We start from the raw sequence: 8601 nt of genomic DNA on the forward strand, positions 1-8601 counted from the left end.
TTAGTCCGTTTTTCATTTTGACAGGCTTTCATTATATTCTTTCTAAACCCTTCTTCTAGGCACCTAGCATATGATTTTGCTTATAGCCGAGACAGTATTCTCATATCTTTTATTCCTTCTTTTGCTTGCTCCTCCTATTGTCATATTCTTCACTGGGCTTCCCCAAAGATTCATTTGTGATATCTGTGCAATATGCTAATAATTCCCAAATATTCACTTTAACTCTGCCTTTGAAATTTCTGTGAATACCATTTAGTTTCCCTCTATTGGAGCTTTATTTTTCAATGTCTCTTTGCTTTCACCATTACCACACTATTACTCCAGCCACAAAAACTCATACATTCTCTTCTGATGTTGTCTTACTTAAATTCTCACATTACCAATCCTGACAATTATTTCCCTATAAAACCTCACTCACAGGAAATTCTTTCTCACAAAAGGTAATTTATGGTATAGTGGAATGAGCATAGAATTTGCTGACCGAAAATCTGAGTTCAAATACCTATTGCAGAATATTGTGGCCTGGGGTGAATTCCTTAAACTTTCTGAGAGTCCGTTTACTAAATGTAAAATAAGGATAATAATATTGAACTCATAGAGTTGTTATAAAAGTTAAAATTAGATAATCTGTGAGGTGCTTAGCAGAGTGTTTGGCTTATAGAAGATGTGCAGAAGCTCTTAGCTTGCTTCTATACTGTACATGTCAAAATCCCAAAGCCTCATGCTTAGACTTTGGCAAAAACTTTCTGGCATTTTCCTCACTTTCAGGGTTTTTTCCTTTCTGTTTTTATGAACAGGAATATTCCTCCTGAACAAAGGTGTTAAGAATCAAAGGATATGTAAATTTTTTATGCGTATATATGAGTTAAGATGTACTTGGCTGTATATAAAACTATTCAAGCTTAAACAGTAAAGAAATGAATTAGTTTATGTAAGAAAAACACAAGATTGAACTCAATGTAAGAAAGTTAAAAAAGAAAGAAAAAAGAAAAAGAAGACCAGAGGTAGTGCAGGTTTCTGGGATGGTAGAATCAGCAGGTTATTTGCATATCTCTTTTTCTTCAACAGTGTTGGTTTCATCCCAAGATGCTACCCTGGTGTCAGAAATTGAGGCCATATGCTTCTTTCTCCTTCTTGTCCAACAGGAAAGAGAAATTGGTATCCTGTATCTTTATTGGCCTCCAGCAAACATTTCCACTTGTGGAATTACCCAGAATTAGGTCTTAAGCCCCTTTCCTAAAGAAACTATTGTCGAGAGATAATAGGGTTCCCCTTAGCTAGGTTGGCTCAACCCCTTGAGCAGAGGAAAATTCTTCACATCGTATTGCTGCTGTTTAGTAGAGAAAGGGTGGAAGGGATGTTGGGAGTCAGTCTTAATGTTTACTGCCTGTCTTCATGAGGGCAGAGGCTTCTTCTGACTGCTCGTTCACTGCTGAGTTCTTGCTCCTAGAACATGTACAAGGCATCTGATAAATATTTGTTGAGTGAACATCAATTGTGATTATGGGATAACTTCATATTTCTTGGAACTGTATTGCTTCTCACGTCAAATCTAATAAATAATTATGGAATAAATGCTCCATCAAAAACCTCCAATTGCATGTTTCTAATCTCTGCACTTGTTGAGGCTTGCCTTCTTCCCCATATCTAATCTAACCTCTCCTTTTTCCCACCGTGTACTAAGATGGACTCCTAACTTGATTAGGGTTCATAAATCTTTCACATGCTTTGCCTTTGTGCATTTCCAAAGTTGGAATGATTTTTTTTTTTTTTTCCTCCTCAGAACAGTTTATTTCCTTCAATGCTTCCAAGATCAAACATTCCCAACTCTGGTCACTGAACCCCAGCAAAATGTCAGCATTCTGGCACATTTCCTTTATCTTTTGGAGTATTTGTAGAAATGTTTCATCTTTCCTTTCTTGTTCAATCAATAATAAACCCTGGATAACTATGTTTATTGTAGCTAATGTATGCCCTATGCAAGATACAGTACACAGCAGACAGCAGGATACTAATGTTTGGGTGGCATAGAGATTACTGAATTAAAAGGGTTATTGTTAAAAAGGCAAATGCTGTTGTTTTTAATATCTATTACATGGATTGTTCAAACTCTAGGATATACGAGATAGACATGAGTAATTCACTTAACCTTCAGAGACTCCTATCTCATTCCCAAAGATTCTGATTTAGGTCTGAGGTGGTGTTAAAAAACCTGCATTTTTATTGAATGTCCCAAATGATTCTGATGAGAATTAGATAAACGACATTTGGCTAAATGGGTAGTATTTAACCAACCTCTTCTCCTTCCATTAGTATAAGAATAAAGAAGGAAGGCTTAATGTCCAGTGTTAAATGAATAAGTGAATGAATGTCCCTAATCCTGTGGGTAACTGCTAGGTAGAATTGCTGGAGTATTACACAACGTATTTTTAAAAAGAGCAGGAATAAGCAGGTGAGGGGTAGGGCAGGGAGAGAAAGTACCAGAAAGGGAGATTGAGTTCTGATTTGTAAAGGTCCTTGAATGCTGTGCCAAGGGGTTTGGATTCTTCTGAAATCCATGGGGAGTCTTGGAAGGTGTCTGAGCAGGAAATAACACAATATAATTTGTGTTGTGGAAAGCTGACTTTGTCCGCATGTGATGGATTGACCAGAAAGGGAAAGCTGGAGGCACAGAGGAGAATCACACGTGATCATAAACCACAACTGATTTCTTCATGACACAGGGTCAGGTGAGGCCCCTGAGGCTTGAAGGTCACTATTCCATGAATCAACATAAGGCAGGTATTGTGAGCAATTGCCTATGGTTTCCATTTGGAGAATCAAAGTGATTCATCTCCATAAGGAACTTGACCGCTAGTGGCTGCTCAGTCCAGAAAATGAGGCTCTCACATATGTGATACTCTGTGTCAGGATTCAAAGCACAAAGGCAGCCAGCACAAGAAAACATTTTTTTTTTCCACTTATTGTTATTATAGTGATGGAAATTTCAGCTTACACCCGGTAACTTAGAAGACACAGCAAATATTTTACATTAGCAATATGTCATTAGCACAATTTTTAAGGATAAAAATGACAATCTAGTGAATGAATGGCTGAGACATATCATTTAAACGTAGAACGTAAATTGGAGCAGAGACTCAGTCCTTTGGAGCTGGCAGCGTCAGGGCCAGGTGTGAGGAAAGCCCTGGTGTTCTATACTTAGAGTGGAGGAAACAGGCCATTAAGGGTGGCCAGGGAAACAGGCTTTCCTCTTATGATGAAAATACTCTCTGCCTTTGCCACGTATCTCTACTTACATTTCTCTTTTATCGTCTTTCCAAGGTGTCCACTTGCTGCCCAAAATGCAAGATGGTTAAATTGGAGACACTGGAGTTAGTTCTTTCTTTTGGAGAGGAACCAGAGAATGAGAAAAACTGATCCGTGCCCAGAAGGAAGTCAACCTGAAAGGCCAAATGTTGTTAAAAAGAACGAGACTATCAAATGGGAAATGAGCTCATTTTTCTAATCTCTTAAATGCTAAAGACAATCTTTTAAAGTCAGTATAACTCAAGCTGGTGTCAGCTATTCCCTAATCCTCTTCTTGGAGTGTCCTTCCAATCCACCCACTCCCTCCTTCCATTTCAATCTCTGCCCCCAGCCCCCACCTTCCTCACATACCCCAATTGACTCCCACTAAAACATTAGTGAGAAACTGCACATTTTGAGTCAAAGAGAGCATTTTATGTTAACACCAGCAACCACCATTGAAATAGCCACTTTGACATTTTTCCAGTGTCACTATGAACTGGTTTGGGAGTCTCTTCTTTTCTCCTTCTCTACTGCAGCAGCTCAGTCTCCCCCCCACACCGCCACCCATCAAGCAGAACAATCCTGCCCAAATCCACAGCTTACACATCCAATCACTCATGGTTCTTACCAAAACAAAAAATGTTCGATTTAAAAAGAGAGGATACTTTTTATTCTCTTATCATTATACCTGTATAACTGTTGTTTTACCTACTTTTCTTTTCCTTTATTTTTGCTGTCACTGAAAATAAATCAGAAGATAGCAAAGTGGGGAAAGCAGTATTTTCATAGTTATATCTGCCATAATTGTGGCAAGCTCAGGATTTCTTCCTCAAGTGTTCTTCGGTGTGTTTACTCCACACAAGTCACTATTTTAGGGCGCTGGTGTCTCTGCCCCCAAAACAGTGCCCTGCATGCACATATCTCACCCTCTGAGCATTGATACTTCAATTGAGTGTTTCATAGGCAGTCCTCAGGCAACTTTTCCCCATGGTCCTAACAACTTCCATGTAACTATATTGCCTTTAAAAATTGTTGAGAAGATGATAAATTAGGAGAATTTCTCCTAGGGTTGAACCACTCTTTCAGCTCTCCCTAGTCACGATTCTGACTGTATTGCAATCACGAAAGAAAAGGAACATTTAGTGCATACCTCAAATGGCCCTGTACTCATTTGTCAAGCCACAGGGGAGAGAAGAATCTATCAAGTAGTCTTTTAATTGGGGCAAGTAGTAAACCCAATCCAACTATGGAATCCAAAATGGGAATTGGAGGTAAAAAAGTGGCAGGGACCACTGCATAATTCGCGTGGTCCAGTGTAGAATGAAAATGTGGGATCCCTTGTTCAAAAAGCAGAAAAAAGTGCTGTTATTGGTACTAAAACACAAAACTTTTTCCTTTCTTCTCTGACCTCACTCTAGTGCCACAGTGTTCATTTGTGATTCAGAATTGCTCTAAGTAAAGTTCAAATTTTAAATTATTAACATGAATTTTGCCATTCATCTTTGTATGGTACAATGCCAGTTTTAAATGCAAATATGAGAGCATTTAATTGGTATACAGAACCACCAAAATACACAATTTGTATTGCATAGCTTGTACATGTATTTTATTCTTACCAGAGCAGTGGAAGTGCTGTACAAATTAACCCACACAACTCTCATGCTGTTTTTATTTCTCTTGTGGATATGAACATATTCTTACCAAAACTCTCTACCTTCAGCTTAGCAATGGGTAAGGAAAGACTAAAAGGACCCATAGGTTTCCCTATCTTTAACTTTTTTCTATGTCATCGTTTTCCCATAAGTGGTTGGCTAATTCAAGGGAGTAACACAAGTAAGAAAGGATATAAGAATGTTCTTTGGTCACTGGGTTTCTTAGAACATCATTGCTTTCTGCATTTAAAACATGTTCTGGTTCTATGGGAATGTGTGGCCTCTTGGGGCTGTCAGCGCCTGGCTTACTCAGGGGCTGACACATACTGCACATCTCAGGTATAGACATGACGTGTTTATTGGTACTCACTTGAGTCTCACTGAACTCCCATGGTTGTAAGGCCACAGCAATTCTAGCTCTGGGTTGGCAAGGAACAGTGGACATGTGCATTGAGCATCTTTCTGCTCACATGCTCATGCTCAATTGTCTCACAAGACTTCATTTATAAAACATGTGCTCAAAACTAAAATTAGTTAGAATTTCAAGATAGTGACAGCAGAGCATGAAGCCAAGTGGGGGGCCCTTCTGAATATGGGGTCCAAATATCTGTAGAGACTGTGTGCCCAGGAGGCGAGCCCTGGGGACTGGCCATTCTACCTCAGGCCTCCTGCCCCCAGTGTTGGGCACCAATGAGGACATCTGCACAGAATTGGCAGAGAAATCCTGCCTTTTTTCCTCTTCATTCTCATGGTTCTTTCCTTCTTTTGTCTCTTTTGTCCCTTCATCCCAGAGTCAGGCTCTTCTTGTACTGGTTGGCAGTCTTTCAGCTCCATCTACACTTGCAAAAGTGGGTTACAGTGGTTCTAGTGAAAGATCTCCACTCCAGTAGCCCTTCTTCAGGAGGTGTTTAAGAAATGGCAAGTCTATCAAGTCTAGTACATCTAATATTTTATGAGATTTTTGGATTACGTGCTATGTCTGGAATTGCTCCTATCAATATAGGTAATGAGAAGCCACAGAAGATTTAAAATAGAAAAAGAAATTTAAAAAATAGAAGATATTTCACTTTAGGAAAGTCTTTCTGGCATGTAGCATGGACTTACATTGGAGGAATCTGGGCTAAATCACAGAGACTAGTTAAAAGGAAGCAATTGTTACAGTCCTTTGTAAAATGATAGGGTGGCCCAAGACTCTAGTACTGAATAACACTATGATTCTGATTTCACTTATGTGGTAGAGATAGGGAAGTCAAGACTAATTTGATTGACAGCTTCAGAATTGAGGGAATACATCTCCCACCTAGAAGTGGCTGATGCTAGAATCAAGACAGAAGGCAGGTGACAGAAGGCAGGAACCTCTTCTAAGAGCTTGAGAAAAGGGGATGCCTGAGCCAGGAGGCCTGGGCTTCACAAATCAGTTGGCAACCCCTCCTGAGGTTACACAAGATTGGGGGTGGCATCGGAGCCTGTTGTATTGGAAAACACTGGGAATCCTTTGGGGTATAAATTTTGCAAGTCCAGCCTCACTCTGCCCCACTTCCAGATTGGGCTCTTCTGTGGTGCTTTCGCACTTCACGTGGCTCAGTCTGAAGATATGAGAAGGTAGGAAGAGAGAGCCATGACTTTTTCTTAACAAAATCTGTACATACTCAGATTTTTGAGAGCTCGCATTTCTGCCCTGACAACTGAATTAATTGAATTCTTTGTTCTATCCTATTAGAACAGGAAGGAACTCTATTAGCTAACAGAAGCTTTTCCATGTAAATTTTGAATTAATCTACCTATGTTTTTTTGGTTTGGGTTTTGATTTGGTTTGGGATTTTGTTTTGGGTTTGCTTATTTTTTTTTCCTTTTTTTATGCTTCGTTTTGTTTTGTTTTGTTTTTTGTTGTTGTTTGCTTCTTTTGTTTTGCTTATTTATTTTGTCAATATTCATACAATGATTCAGGAAATTCAGAGGGATTTCTTGGGATAGTTACCTGTATTCAGCTTGTGAAACTGCTTTCTATTTATAGAGCCGCATGTGGAAGTCTGGGAGTACTGTTGGGCTCTTGCATCTTATGTTTGGATTTAAGAAAGTTTAGGTAGTTTGTCTTAAATGACAATGTCAGGAAAAATGCAAACAAAACTGTAAATGCTTATGTTTTCTTTTATGTCAATCTTTCTTACTTATTGTTAGCATAGTGTAAAAGCTGCTAGAGAAATATCATATGCCTGCTACCTCATTTGGAAATTCCCATGTGCAAATTCCAAGTTAATATTTTTTAATGAAAAAATACAAATACAGCTCTGAAATGTAAAGTGTTTTTTAATTCTACTTTAAAATGCATAAGCGAATCCAAATCTCTCTTCGTAATTGGATGACCTAGAAACACTTCCAAAGATTTTATTAAAGAGTTAATGTATTCAGAAAGACACAGAATGTTCTTTCCTCCAAAGGTTAATATTCTCAAATCTAGAGGTAAAATTAAAATCTCAGCAAAATGAAATTTTATTATTGTCATCAATTACATGGGATAAAAAATGAAATGCATGTACTTCTGTGAAAGTTTTCCCAGACCATGGCCCAAAGGTGGTCTAACTCCAGATTGATTTTAGAGATTGGATAGTACTTGTGATTATTCCAGAGCCAGTTCTATTCAAATATCTCAAAATACTTTCAAATACCTTCAAAATTGCTTTACAAAAGTAACTTATACATATTCTCTTAACTATAGTCTACTTAAATCAATACATATTTACAGGGCTATGTAAAGTTATTTGACAAGCAATGCAATAGTCAAATAAAGGCAGAGCAGAGCATCTCACTTTTACCACCTAGGCATCAGTAACTCTGTACATCAGATTCCAATTATTTTTATGCTTTACTTCCAGATGCTTCCGAAAATGTTTTCTTATTTTCCATCATTGGCAGAGCCCCTAGCAAAGTTCCTTACAAATCTTTAAAGATTGCTAAGGTGACAGGCATTTACTCACATGATTCTCTATAAGAATCACAGGCTCCGATTGATAAGAACGACTTTACCTTTCTTTGTCTCTTTCTTCTCTCTTGCTCTCACTCTCACATGCTCCCTTTCTTTCTTTAATGAAGCAGCTGCCCTCTGAACTTGATCCCATATGGTCCTGTTTGAGAAAAAAAGGGGGAAAAATTAAAATCAGTTCTCACTAATTAGAGGAAAATTGTATGTAAACAATTGAAAGGCCTTTTCATACTTATGGCTGACATTTCTACCAAGGCCTTAATTGCCTGCTGGGCCTAAAGGGTTATGTGCTTTTTTTAAGTTCCATGTGCTGCTGGCCAAGTACTCGCTGGGACACGCTGTGAGTAGTTTCAGATCACCAGCAGCTTTTGCTATTTTAGTCTGCGTCATTGCTTGAAGTTGTAATTAATTTAGATGCTCCAAAAAATCATAATTATGACAGTTCTGATATTTGATAAGAATAACTTACATTCAGTCTTGCCAAAAAAGTCATGGAGCATTTAGCAGAAGGGCAAAAAAGTCCATACAGTGACAACGATATCTCACATAGAAGCAGACCACAGAAGCCTTGATAAGGCTTAACTTGTCCTTGTAAGTAATTTGTGGACTATTACGTGCTTACTACATTAACTGTGTTCTGCACTTTAATCTTATTTTCTATCAGTAGTAATGTATGTTGCA

At 38.3% G+C, this 8601-nt stretch overlaps 1 long non-coding RNA gene across 1 annotated transcript; it reads right to left on the reverse strand.

The window, feature by feature from the left end:
- Positions 1 to 928: 928 nt before the first annotated feature.
- Positions 929 to 8232, reverse strand: LOC134379271 (uncharacterized). Its single transcript, XR_010023714.1, has 4 exons — positions 8153 to 8232; positions 7965 to 8062; positions 3297 to 3440; positions 929 to 1446 (listed from the first exon to the last, which is right to left on the reverse strand). It is a non-coding gene; the product is annotated as an uncharacterized LOC134379271 (long non-coding RNA).
- Between the last annotated feature and the right edge of the window lie 369 nt (positions 8233 to 8601).

The sequence above is a fragment of the Cynocephalus volans genome, chromosome 5 (genome assembly GCF_027409185.1).
Source record: "Cynocephalus volans isolate mCynVol1 chromosome 5, mCynVol1.pri, whole genome shotgun sequence".
Classification (NCBI taxonomy): Eukaryota; Metazoa; Chordata; class Mammalia; order Dermoptera; family Cynocephalidae; genus Cynocephalus; species Cynocephalus volans.